Source organism: Narcine bancroftii, chromosome 2 (genome assembly GCF_036971445.1).
Source record: "Narcine bancroftii isolate sNarBan1 chromosome 2, sNarBan1.hap1, whole genome shotgun sequence".
Lineage (NCBI taxonomy): Eukaryota > Metazoa > Chordata > Chondrichthyes > Torpediniformes > Narcinidae > Narcine > Narcine bancroftii.
The window spans coordinates 311,147,340-311,162,161 of record NC_091470.1 but is presented as its reverse complement, the minus strand read 5'-3'; the positions used below and the strand labels follow the sequence as shown (position 1 = coordinate 311,162,161).

Genomic DNA, 14,822 nt, shown 5'->3' with positions numbered 1-14,822 from the left:
GGAAATTGGAAAGCATGTGGTGGACGATGGCCCAATTGTGAGATTTTCATCCACTAGAGAAATGGAGAGGTAAGTGAAGATTTTTGTCACGTTAGACCTCTTTGGTATCAGACTCTCAAAACACAAGGGAAGTAGCAGGATGATTTAAATAGTCTCTCTTGTTCATGTGCAGGGCATTGCTGTAAATATGATTTAAAAAATAGTGATGAAACAGTGCAAATGTTGGGGGGGGTGCGGGGAGTGTGTTGATGGCCCATTGACTTACCTGGGAAGTTTCATGACAGAATACGACTATATCACATCTATGCCCTTTAGAATATTATAAACTTATAAGTGCACCCCTCAGCCTCATACATTCCAGAGAGAAAAAACTCCATATGTTTAACCAATTTTAGGTTCTGGCTATAACTTATCCCAAATTTTAATATAGATCTCAGAATTTTTAGTTTTTAGGCATTTGAGATTTGTTTCATATACAGTCATGCATTGCTTACCGTCCACGATACATTCTGTGAAATGAGATGTTATTATGCAAACACCATATTATATACTCAGCAAAGCTACATGGGATACTGTAGTGTACCTGCATTGATCTATAATATTTTCGAAAGAAAATTAAACAGAGTTTAACTTGAGTTTTACTCAAGTGTTGGTTGTGGGTGAGGGAGTGGATGGACTGAGTTGGTGATGGTTGGTGTGTGGTGTGAACAGGGTAGAATATATTGCCCTGATGGCCAATGTGCATCTGCCCATGACATTTTCTCTCTAAACACTCAAAAGATGCACGATACATGAGATTGGATACTGCTGCCTTTGACTCGAAGCATACACTATTAAATGGTAAACGTTTTATTTGTAAAATAAAATAAAATAAAAATAATAATAGTAAGTACAGTACATAAGCCAGTAACATAGGCATTTATTATGACTATCAAGACATAGGTTATATATGAACTGTACCTTTATAGGCCTGGCAGTGCAATACTTTCGTATACAAGAGACATGAGATGCACGTATTGCATGCGGGTAGCTGTTGCACTCACTACATCCAATTACTTTGCTTCATCCCATTCTCTAATCAGGATTTCTGAATGCTATTATAACCTTATGGGACCACAAATGTATATGCGGTCAGACTTTGCCCAAACGGATGCTATACGGCACATGACTGTATAATAAATCTTTTCCTAGTTTAAATAAAGGTGTCATGGTTTTGAATGTTTTGAGATCTATGTAAATAAGTACTTGTTAGAGTGGTAATCTCTTCCTAGGTTCAAATGATCTGTAACGAGTCTCCATTGAAGCATTTTGCTTTCTACCAGCTGTGGTCTTCACCTTGAACCACAGATGAATCTCTTGAAGTTGAGAATTAAGTATTTAAAGCGTTATATTAATTAATGAATTTACATTAGAATCTCAAATTCCTGGGTTTTACTCAAGTGTTGGTTGTGGGTGAGGGAGTGGATGGACTGAGTTGGTGATGGTTGGTGTGTGGTGTGAACAGGGTAGAATATATTGCCCTGATGGCCAATGTGCATCTGCCCATGACATTTTCTCTTGATTGTGCCAAACTTTAAGAGGCTTTCTCTGTTGCATTACAAGAAAACCATACTGAGGAGACGATGCAATTCAAAAATTGATTTATTTTCAGTATCACACATTTTTTTGATTCTGTCGACTTTGAGGCCTTGTAGATTCCTTGGTCTCCTAAATGGTAGCATTAGGAATTCTCAACTAAGGTAGCCTCCTTTACAGAGTGCAGTGAGACTGCTGAACAACTAAAGAAACTGATCACAATAACCATCCAAGAATCTCATTTGTACAAAACAATATTTATTTTTATAGATATAGTACTTGTCTTGCATATGTTTTATTTGTTTGGTTGTATGTCTGCATGTTTTTTCACTGAGGACAGGAGAATGCTGTTTCGTTGAGTTGTACTTGTACAATCAGATGATAATAAACTTGACTTAATTTGACTTGCATTCGCTCCACTTATAATGCACTTGAAGACATGTTTGGTATCAATTCTAAATTAAGACCTTTGGACTGATTTGATGAACCAATGGCAGTGATTTATTATTAATGTCTATTTTTGGCTAATGGTTTAAAACAAGGGAGGATTTTAAGTGTTCAGGGTCAGCATGTTCCTGTTAGAATAAAGGCCAGGCCTTGCAAGATCAGGGAGCCTTAGTTGATGAGATCTGATCAAAAAAATCAAGGAGACAAGTGTTGGGTCTAAGCAGCTAGGTTCAAGCTGAGGAGTGTAGGAGCATACTTGCATGGAAATGAGGGCAAAAAGGGGCCTTGAGCTAATCCTGGCAGATAAGCAGAAGGAGAATCCTGAAAAAGAAGTATGTATATGTTAAGAGTAAAAGGGTAACAAGAATATGAATAGGACCCCTCGAGATGACTATCTATGTGTGAAGCCATGGTCTTAAATGAATACTACTTGGATTAATTGTGGAGAAGGACATGGAAGCTAGTGAATTCTGGGGAGGCAAGGTAATAATCTTATCCTGGAACATATCAGTGTTATGAGTGAACTGGTATTGAAATACATAAAACCTGATGGTATATCCTAGGATGTTATGGGAAATGAGGTAGGAGATTTCTGGGAATCAAGTTCAAGTTTATTATCATCTGATTGTACAAGTGCAACCCGATAAAGCAGCGTTTTCTGGTCCTCTGTGTAAAACCATGCAAACACACAAGCATGCATTCAAATTATACATATGCAGTATATGTATATAAATAAATATTGTTTAATAAATGGTAGCGTCTCAGAGGGTTTGTATGAGCAGTTTGTTCAGCATTCTCGCTACCTGTGGAAGAAGCTGTTTCTCAGCCTAGTGGTTCTGGCTCTGATAATCCTGTATCTCTCAGTGGGAGTAGCTGAAAGATGCTGCAAGCAGGGGGTTAAGGGTCCTCGACAATCTTGCGAGCCCTCATCAAACAACGATCCCAGAGGATCACGTCGATTGGGGTGGGGGTGGTGGGGTGATGATTGGAGAGGGAGACCCCAGTGATCCAGATGCTCATGATAGAGCTCCTTTAGAAAGTTGGCAGAATGGTGGCTGATAGCTTTGCCCACCTCAGTATTTTCAGGAAGTGCTGTTGCGCAAGTGAGGAGATGTTAACTCAATTGAAGTTTGTCACCTCCCTCATTGATAGAGGAGACAAGACTTCATGGGTAAAATTGGAGCTGGATATGTAACAGATTTGTATTAACCTTTAAATTAATGTTAAACTATATTAATTATGTATAAAAATGTCGTAGTAAAGTAAATTATAGAGTTAAAACATTGTACCTCTTTCTTAGTAAGTAAGTTGTGGACTGGTGCAGGATCACACACAGGACACAGCACATTTACAGACACACCATTATATATTCAGAGAAGAGAGTTCATTTTCTGATTTGAAGTGGGTCTTTAATTATTCAAGGACAATTGAGTGTTTGCTTTACTAAAATTTGAAGTATCTAAGTACTCAATATGAACTGTTGAAGGAAGCCATCTGTTTTTAAACTAAACCACAAGGCTTCTTGAACAAGAGAAATGAAACTCTGAGCCATGTGAGTGAAATACTTAAGCCTTTGAAATAGAAGTGATCTTTCAGAGTTGTGCCATCTAGAAGACAAGTATGAAGATAAGATGGTTTATAAGAAACTGGGGTTGGCAACTGTTCAAACTTCCAATAACTGTCACATGATTTGGAGAAATAGATTAACAAATTCAGATATATTTAGATCAGTTCAATTGGGAGATTACAGAAGTCAAAACCCTGTGACATACAGGAGTTGAAACCTTGTGAAAAACAGGCTGAGTTACAGTAACCAGAATAGTTGCTGTTGTGTGTGTTACTTCTAGGAAAAGGGGGAAACACAAAATCAGTGGCTTTTGAAATAAGGAAGACCACTTCACTGTCTCTTTGGAAAAGAGGACAGAATTGTACTGGGCCCATTTTTTTATGGCCACTTTGTTTAGCCCTTGTTTGGGTTTGTGAATCCATCGTGGAAGAAAATAGCCACATTATGAGTAAATAGGCTTGATGATGCGATGTTTAAAAGTGCTTTGTGATTATTTCTGAACTTAGAATTTAAGGCCTACAAGCAAGACTAAAGTTTTAAAATTGACTTTTCAGAGTGGGACTTCATTACATTCACATTTACATTTTACATTTGCACATAGTGGGATTACATTTAGAATTGATTAAGGATAAGTAAGAAATGTTATGTTATTAGTAGTTTAATTAAAAAAAATATTTTGAATTTTCCGTTGCTGTTCCTATGTTGGTGCCAGCAAAGTTCCTTTAGTCCTAAAAAATAATTAAAAGGGTTGTTAGTTTGTAATGCACAGGGTTGGTGAGAGGATAGCAGAATACTTTGTATGTAAATAAATTATTAACTGGTCCTAAAGAAGTACCCCCCTATTAAAGCATATAATTATAATATGAAATCAAATTAATGGTCAAATTGGAGACGGGTGGTGGGGGGGTGGTCTTTCACCTAAAAAACCCCTGGCTCAATATATGTTAATTTCATTAATGATTGATAATAAAATCCTGGAGACTTGGTCCCAGAGAGGGGTCAAATGTACTGAGGAGGATTGTTATGAGCAGGGACAATTTGACATTTGAGCAAGTTGCGAATAAATAGGGAGTTTTAAATGCATCTTTTTTTTCTGCTGTCCTCAGTTAAAATCTTATTGTAAGGGACAAATTAGGTCCAGCACTAACTTTAACACAGTGTAGTGAAACAGAGACTCAGAATCAAAAGGGGATCACAAAAAAAATTTATTTCAAAAATGTATTCCTTACTTCACGTGGGATCCTCTAAACAAGGGCTTGATAAATCAAAACAAAGGTGGGAATCAGATTTGGGTATAGAAATTGATCCATTTTGCTGATCCGACTTATGTTGGGACAGCATGATTAACATGATTAATGTAAGGTATCAGCTGGTGCAATATGACTTCTTGCATCAGCTATACCATATTCCACAAAAATTACAGCAATTAAAATTGGAAATATCAGGCCAATGTTTTCAATGTGGTCAAGAGAAAGGTACTTTCTTGCATTCAACCTGTTCATGCTCTAAAGTGAGGCCTTTCTGGGAAGATTTGGGTAATCTCGAAAAAAATTACTGGAATTTGATACCCTTAGGCTCCTGAATTATTTTTATTGCAGAATTTAGAAGACTTGAGACCCAAAATGAGGCTGTCGAAATATCAATTAAAATTTGTTAAAGCTTTCTTTAGCAGTGGCCAGGAAATTTATACCAGTTACTTGGAAATCTGATTCCCAATTAGGTTTAGCCTGCTAGAAGATCGAAATGCATAATTGTGTTCCCCTGGAGAAGATCACCTATAACTTCAGAAACAGGTAGGATGTATTTTCAAGAATATGGAATTCATTCCCAAGGTACATCGGGGTAAACCTTTAATGATTTTGCCCCCCCACCCCTCCCCTGTGCTCGCAGTACTGAGGACCCTAGATAAGTCAGGTTATTTGTCCCTTGATGAGAGTGGGGTTTATCATAGGAGAAGCTAATCTTTTCTTATTCTTTCTCTGTTCTTTTTCTTCTTGTTTTTTTGGGTGGGAGAGTTCCTCTTATTTTGTTTATTCTCTCTATTCTTCTTCTATTATCTTTTTCTCTCTGGTTCAACGTGGACATTGAATTTGCTTTTTTTGTAGTATTGTAATTTTTATTTAATATAATTGAACCACATGTTGACTCTTTTCTTTCTCACTTTTTAAAAATATCGACATGTGGCCTGATATTTGTATTATTTTGTTAATATTATGGATATTAATGTTTTTCTTTTTGATTATTTTTTTCATTTTGACTGCACGGAGATTGAAAATTCTCAAAATAAAATATTTAAAAATAAACAAGTGAGGAGATGTTTTGTGTTCAGGATAGGTCATTTTTTAAATGGACTCTGAGGAACTTGGCACTCTCTCTCTCTCCACTACCAAGCTATTAATTTGCAGTGAAGGCTGGTCATTCCTGGTCCTCCTGAAGTCCACGATCATCCCTTTTTACATTGTTCATGATCATCTCTTTTTGGATTGTCTACATTGAGACTCATGTTTTTTATTCTCACACCACATCACAAAATTTTTCACCTCTTTTCTGTAGTGTGACTCATTATTGTCGAGTCATTTGCAAACTTGATGACGCGTATATTTCTGTATCTTTGTTAGCCACAGGTAAGATAGCCAAAGACTGGAGGACATTTGATGTATTTAAGAATTTGGAGAATTACAGGCAAGTGATTGGTGGGAAAGTTATTGGATGGTTTCTGAGAGAATAATTGATTTGCATTTGGAAACCCAAGGACTGATTAGGGAAAGATAGCATTGCTTTATGTGTGGGAAATCATGTCTCACATGTTTAAGTTTTCTTTTTAACAAAAAGGTGACCAAGAAGATTGACAAGGGCAGAGGGGTAGACATGGCCTACATGGACTTTGGCAAAGCCTTTGTAACCTTTTGTTGTAAACCTGTATGAAAGGTTAAAATACATGGGATCCAAAATGAGCTTGCCAGTTTGATAGTGAATTAGTGGTAGTGGAGAGATTTTCAGATTGGAGGCCTGTGACTGATGCTGTACCCTCTGTTTGTCAAATTAATGCTTTGGATGAGAATCTAGATAGAAGAATTTGAGAAGTTTGCAGATGACATAAAATTTGCTATTATAGTGGAAATGTAGAAGATTGCCCAAGGTCAAAACAGGATGTACAGTGCCTTTTTTAATGTTTGGGACAAAGACACTTTTTTCATTAATTTGCTCCTCTGTTTCACAGTTTTAAATTTGTAATCAAACAATTCACATTAAAATGCACATTCCAGATTTTATTCAAGGTTATTTTGTATTGTTATGAGCCCAGAGAATCTTAAAACACAGCAGCAATAGAAATTCACCAAGACAAATGGTAACGTAAACAAAAGTTGCTTTTAATTATCATTATACATAAAACACAATCAAACTTTAACTTATTACTATTAACATAACAACCCCCTTCTAATTCTAAGTGCACGTGTATGTAATGTGTATGTAAGTTCAGAAATGTTCTTTGATTCACAGTCCAATCTCGTTTCTCACTCCTCCAAGTTCACTGGTATCAGGCAATTCTTATATTGTGCTCAGAATGTAACATTTATGAATTTCACCAGGCTTTGGTGCTTGAAAGGTAATTGATTACCACTCAGGAAGGTTGTCAGTTTTCAGAGAGAGATTTGTTGCTTGTTGGACACCCACAACTGATTCCTTCTGATCAGCCACTTCACTATCTTGCTGAGGAAACTTGCCCCATCAGGATTCTCCAGATAATAATCTTTCTTTCAGGTCACCACAGAGTTCGTTCTTGTTTCCCTTCTTTCGAGTGAAATATGCAGCCAGCCATCTCCTCTTGTATGGACCACTGGGCTTTAATATGTTAATGACTACTGTCCACAGAACACTTCATAAATAGAAATACAGAGGCTTCTCTGCAAGATTAAAGCCACTCTCTGTGTGAAGTTCTCCCTCATGTTCTGTTTATGCTGTTCTGTTGTTTATAAAAGGCTCTAATGTAGATAGGCTATTTCCACTGAGGGTAGATGAGATCCCAAACAGAAGACATAGGTTAAGAGTGAAAGGGGAAAGTTTAGGAGGAACAAGAGGAAGAATTTCTTCACACAGAGAGTGGTGGGATTGTGGAACCAGCTGCCAGCTGAAGTGATGAATGCAAGCTCAGTTTTAACATTTAAGAAGAATTTGGACAGGTACATGGATAGGAAATGTATGGAGGGCTCCAAAAGTAACCCAGGAAATTATAAGCCAGTGAGTCAGTCCTCTCCTCTTGTATGGACCACAAGGGCTTTGACCAGACTGAACTAAGCACTCACAACCCGTCTTCAAAATGGGGTTTTTCCACAAGTTTGCCAGCTTGTCTTGTTCCAGTCCCAGCTGCTGCTGCTGAACTGAATTTTCTCTCTCTCTCTCTCTCACTCACTCAGAGGAAAAAAAGCCTGTTTGACTCTTTCTGCTTGCAAATCCACATGATCCTCTTAGAAAAGCAAACAGCACTTAGCGCTACGGGTCCGAACCTACTCCTTCGAGTTATTTCATCTATTGCTTTTCAAAACAACAATCAATTAGTAAAGTCCCTTGGGCATTCCCCAAAGCTTTTGCAAAGATATTTGGAGCCAGACTGTCTAGCTTGAGCCAAGCTCTAGTTTAAATGAGATCTGTTTTTTGAAGTGTTTGTATGTGACTCACACTAAAAAAAAAATAACTGCCACACTTTATCTCCCAAAATCACATCTATATACCATACAAAACATAACGTATTCTGTTACAAAGGTAAGAAATAACTTTTCATTCAGCTTGTGGAAGCCGACTATGAAAAGGCCTATAGATTTGGGGGGTTTACCAGGAAAGTTGATGAAAGAAAGGCTGTGGATGTTGTCTACATGGACTCTATCAAGGCCTTTGACAAGATTCCACATGGGAGGTTATTAAGGAAAGTTCAGAGGCTCAGTATTCCTGGTAAGGAAGCAGTCTGAATTTGGCCTTGCCAAAGAGTGGTAGTGGATAATTGTTTGTCAGACTGGAGGCCTTGTGGCGTGCCTAAGTGATCAGTGCTGGGACCATTGCTGTTTGTCATATCTATCAATGATCTTGATGATAATGTAGCAAACTGAACTCAGCTGGTTTTGCAGCATCCGTTGGAGGTAACTCCAGCACCACCATCTCAGCCAAAGCTCCTTGAGCCAAAGCCTTGCCACTCTGACTCAGAGCATTCCAATGATGACTGTTCTCCCTTAGATATAATTTAGCTAGAGGCTATTCAGAAAAGATTCACCAGTATGTTACCTGGATTGGAGGCCTTGAGTTGCATGGTTGTGTTGGATAGACTTGGTTGGTTTTCCTTGTAGCAAAGGACTTGATATAGCCAGAGATTCATGAGTGCCTGTGTCTAAAACAAGACACTCATGTTTCCCATGGCATGGGTGTGTAAAATTAGGGTGCATAAGTAATAGGCTAGAGGATGGAGTTTTCAAGAGGTTCTGAGGGGTACAGTTTTCACAGTGTCTGGAATGAGCTGCCAGAGGAGGTGGTGCAAATAGGTACAATAATAACATTTAAAATGTCTATTGGAACTACTTAAATAAGTGAGGCATAGAGAAATATGGAATTAATGCAGGCAAGTGAAATTAGAACAAATAGGCATGATGAATTTCAGAGATGCAGCAGGCCTAAAGGCCTGTTTCTATTCTGACTATATTTATGACTGCAATTCATTTATTTAGCTGGAAAGAATTTTTTTTTTTTGCCTGGGATTTTCAAATGAACCTTTCTCCTTAACTGTGAAAGGGTCAGAATTTCTTTGAGCTAATTTGAAGGTACCAGACAGTTAGCAAATGGCATTTAACTTGTCCAAAAACTTCCTCAAACCTTTAACAAGGAAACTAAAACTGGCCCTTTAATCTGAACAATGTTTGTTCATGTCAAAGAAAAAGATGAAAGAGTTGTAGTATGTTTTGCATAGCCAATTACAATCCCAGTACTGCTGTGAAATGCTAATTATCTTATTTAAAAGTTTCATTATGTGTAATGCAAATATACTCTTTATAATGTGCATGAATCACAGCTAGCATGTTTTAATGGTTAATACCTGAATATGTTAGTTTCTTATTCAGTTCACATTGATCAGTTTGAATTGTAAAATTGGGAAACTTTTACACATCTAATTGATGCTAATGTACTTTGGAAACAAATTATGAAAATATATACTTGATGATATTTCTGAATATTTTATGTTAGAAAGGAACTAAGACATGGTAGTGCTTGATCTTTTAAAAAAAATTGGTCGGTAATTTCTTGTGAAAAATATCTATTAGCATATGTGAAACAGCAGAGTTGAACCTTTTATTTCTGAGTTTAAGCAGATAGTTCTGTGTACAGGTTTTCTTATGGTGTTTCTTCAGAAGGTTTTTCAAAATCTAGCTCAAGTCTATTGCTAAATACATGAATGGGTTCTCAGAGTTATCCACGTATTTAAGCACAGCAATTTTTTTTTCTGTTTAATCTCTGTATTTATGCACCCTTCACCTGAATACAGCTGTCGGGTAATGATTAGAGAACCCCTAACAGAAATGTTTTGCTGCTCCTTAACGCTGCCTAAGCTATTTCCGTGCTGACCACTACCTTCTTATTGCATTAATTTGTTTTTCTGAAATATTTTGACTGTACTATTTAAGCGATGGTAACTTTTATAAGGCTTTATCACGAAGTACTATATAATAGACTTGATGGAACAATAGATGCACAAAATCAAAGGGATGAAAGCTCTGGAATTTTTAAAAAAATCCAGAGATAAGTTTATTAAAGAACTAAAACTCCGCAAGGTAGAAAAATGTTAGTGGAAATCAGGTGAATGTCAGTAATGTGGAGAGGCAAAATTCAATGCATGTATAAATTCTTTAATTTATACTATAAGAATTAGGTTAGAAATAGTAACAGAATGGTAAGAGTTTTAATATAGTTTTGGAACGGGTGCACTTGAGATGGACATACATAAATATTTGAAGGAGCTGGCAGTGGAAAAGCTGTTTTTTAAAAAAAAGTGTAATCTTTAGCTTTGTTAGAGAAACAGCATATAAAAGTCATATTAAATTGATAGAATATTATACTTAATTGTACAGAACTGCCTTTCCAGGAAAATGTCAAAGCAGGTATAATTAACGAAGAGTATTGGGGATTTGAGATTTAATTTTATAATCCTATTCCAAAAGTTTGGATGGTTCTTGGAATAGAAATGTTATTTCGTTTTGTAAGATTTTAATTAAAAAGAAATAAATAATTCAAACTATAGTGAATATTCATTTGGTTGTAAACTGAGGGGAAAAGGAAGAGAAATGCATTCCTGAGCAAAAACATTAACCATTCGGTGTGATGATTTGGTTCAGATCAGGGCAGCATGGTTGGCATAGCAGTTAGCGAAACGCATTTACAGCACCAGCGATTGGGACAAGGGTTTGAATCCCGCGCTGTGTGAAAGGAGTTTGTACTTTCTCCACTGTGTCTGTGTGGGTTTCTTCCCACCATTTGAAACGTACCAGGGTGTCGGTTAATTGGGTGCCACAGACTCGTGGGCCGAAAAGCCTATTACAGTGCTGTATACCTAAATTTAAAAAAAAAAGTTTTTTAAAGTTCATATTCCTATTTGAAATATTAAAAACACCTTTGTATGTGGTGGAGAAATTACTGTGTTTCCATTAAGGTAAAGCATTCCATTATGTTGGTTTATCACTATAAAAATAAAAGCATGTTATAAACAATTGAATATTTTAAGAATCTTGTAGAGCAAATATTGTAGCGTAATTTCTGGGGTCATTTGGAATCGATCAAAAATCTTTACCTTCATTTGTGCCCTGTTTTATAAGCTCTCAATGCAGCATGAGTACTCTAGTATTGTGTGGCAAAAATGTTAGTGTCTTAATTCCCAGAGTGAAAGATTGATAAAACACAAAACAGAACAGAATCAGAGTACAACAGCACAGAAACAGGCTCTTCAGCCAAACCGGTCCACGCTGGCCAAGCAAATCTCATTTGCCTCATCACTCTAACATTTCCTATCTGTGTTCTTGTCTAAGTGTCTTTTTTTTTTAATTTTTATTTTTCACACTATGAACCATACTGACCAAAATACACACAAACATTTCCCTCTTGAATATACACAGCGTCATTTTCTCCCCTTTTCCTCCCTCCCTTTCCTCCCTCCTTCACCCCCCCCTCCCCAACCACTCAACATTCAACATATATGATGCATTAAACCCATTAAACAATGTCATCACACAATGAAAATAAACAAAAAATTTGTGTCTTCTACTTTTACATACTGGGTCAGTTCATTTCGTCGTCTTCTCCTTCTGTCATTTTAGGTCATGGAGGTCTGCGATAGGACTTCTCTGTTGTGTTCCATGTACAGTTCCAAAATTTGTTTGAATACTGTGTTATTTCTTAAATTATATGTTATTTTTTCCAATGGAATACATTTATTCATTTCTATGTACCATTGCTGTATTCTCAGGCTATCTTCTAATTTCCAGGTTGACATAATACATTTTTTTGCTACAGCTAAGGCTATCATAATAAATCTTTTTTGTGCTCCAAGTAATATGAGAATATTACTTAGAAGAAAGATCTCTGGATTTTTTTGGCATGTTGCCTTTTGTGATTTTATTTAATACCTGATTTAGATCTTCCCAAAACTTTTCCACTTTCTCACATGCCCCAATTGTATGTACTGTTGTTCCCATTTCCTTCTTACAGCGAAAACATCTGTCTGATACTGTTGGGTCCCATTTATTTAACTTTTGGGGCGTGGTGTATAGCCTGTGTAACCAATTATATTGTATCATTCATAACCTCGTGTTTATTGTACTTCTCATAGTTCCGGAGCATAGCTTTTCCCATGTTTCATTCTTCATGTTTAGATCTTTTTCCCATTTTTGTTTGGGTTTACAGCTTGTTTCCTCATTTTCTTTTTCTTGCAGTTTGATGTACATGTTCTTTATAAATCTTTTAATTATCATTGTGTCTGTAATCACATATTCAGGAATTCACCAGTACTGCACCATCTGCTCAACATTTGGAAGAAGATTCATGTAGAAAGGAATAAAACAAATTATCAACTACCAAAATTAATATTGACTCAAAATCAACTAATCCCTTTCACAATAGGTAACCCTTCCTTTAGAGAATGGGAGAGAAAAGGGATCAAAAAAATAGAAAATTGTTTTTTGGGAAATAAATTATTATCTTTTGAACAAATTAAGTACAAATATGGTATAACTCACGGTACAATGTTTGCATACCACCAACTGAAAACTTACTTGAAGGACAAATTGGGAAGCAGGCTGAGGTTACCAGAAGGAAGCAATTTTGAATATGTGTTACAGACACAATGGTAATTAAAAGATTTATAACAAACATGTCTAAGTGTCTTTTGATGTAACAATTGTCCCTGCTTCTACTGCTTCATCTGGCAGCTTGTTCTGTTCATCCACCATCCTCTGTGTGAAGAAGGTACCGCTTAGCACCATTTTAAAAAATCTTTTCCCTCTTTAAACTGATGTCCTCTAGTTTCAGAATAAGCAGTACCTGGGCATTATATCCTCAAATCAGTGAAAAGGTAAATCACTGTATTTTCATCAATTTGCAGCCCACCACCAGAAAAAATTGCCCCAAAATAAGGTGTAAATATGTGTGTGCAAGGAAATTAAAAACAAAAATTTAAATGGTAGATAAACAAAATGTTAATGATGCTGAGAGACTGATTTTGGAGCCCTCCTTTGATATTGATCCTGATAAATCCCATCAATTTGTGGGGAGGGGTAGGAAGGCCCGAGTGATCCTCTCTGTCACTCTTGTGGTTCTGTGGATTGACCTTGGATCTGATGCTCTACAACAACATACCACACTGTGATGCATCTAGCCAGGATGCTCTCAATAGAGCTTCTGTAGAAAGTTGATAGGATGGTGGCTGGTAGCCTTGCCTGCCTCCGTTTTCTCAGGAAGTGCGCTTGTTCTTGTGCCTTCTTGAGAAGTGGGGATGGGTTTTATATCCAGGATGGGTCACTGCTTAGGTGGACTCCAAGGAACTTGATGTTCTCTCTGCTACCAAGCTATAAATGTGTAGTGGAGCGTCCCTGTTCCGCATAAAGTCCATAATCATCTTCATCCTGACACTTTGCTTCCTCAACCGTGCTCTTGACTCTTGAACTACCTCTAAATTATAGGAGATCTAGTTGAGGAAAAATTTCAGTGAACAGTAGGTGCTGTCTTGGGTTTCCTTCCTTCTGGCAAGATTTTAAATGGTGTAATTTTTGCCTGCAGGATGATGTTTAGATCACATAATCATATTATCTATAAAATCTTTCTAATTGTACACTCGTACCGTCATGTGTTTCTACCCTCGCTGCTGAAGCGTTCAATTCCATTGCATATATGGTTAGTCACCAATCTTTCACCTTTTTCATGATCTTAAGGTTATCAAAACTTGTGTTCAATAGTAACCCCTTGTTGTGTGGGAAGGGAAAAGTTTGTTGGGTTTAAAGAGCAACGAGCCTGGACACAGGCTGAACATGGGGACCACAACAGGGATAACACAAACTATGGACTCAATCACAAAACACTGTATTAATCAGTCATAATTGGACTTAACACTACCAATACTAGTATCTGCTAACACTCACACAAACACAGTGCAACCCTGTAGTATTGGACTTAACACTACCAATGATGGCAACTACTGTACTTACGGACAATAACAAACAAGAATTACAATATGCTACCCGCCATTCTTGTCTAACGTGGGCATGGCACCAATCCTCTAGCGTTGTCTACTGTTCGGGACCTGGAGCGGAGCAGGATGTAGATGACACTTTCCATTTTCTGACATTTCTCAATTTCAAAACATGTCATCTTCACAGAAATGTAAGCATCAAAATTCCAAATTACTATCTTAATATTCCAATAAATCATACTTTGTAAGTGAAGCTTTAATTGGTTGATATAAACATTTTACATAACTTTGCATTGAGATTTTCATAACTTGAGTAAGCAAAACATTCTGTTATAATCATATATCTTTATATCTTTAAATATAAGATGATAAGAAATGATTAAGACAATTAAGATGAATTCAAAGAAAAGTATTTCAACCTGTCATCTACGTCATGATTCTTCGAGGAGTGAGAAGCAAGCTCTGAGTCTGCACAGTATTACGATATATGATATCATCGTAACTATGGTAACACTACAAAAA

General features: G+C 36.8%; 1 protein-coding gene across 7 annotated transcripts in view; it reads left to right on the top strand.

Annotated features, from left to right (window-relative positions):
* efr3a (EFR3 homolog A (S. cerevisiae)) overlaps positions 1–14,822 on the top strand; it is a 175,720-nt gene that overhangs the window by 100,761 nt on the left and 60,137 nt on the right. The gene's annotated exons all lie outside the window — the stretch shown is intronic.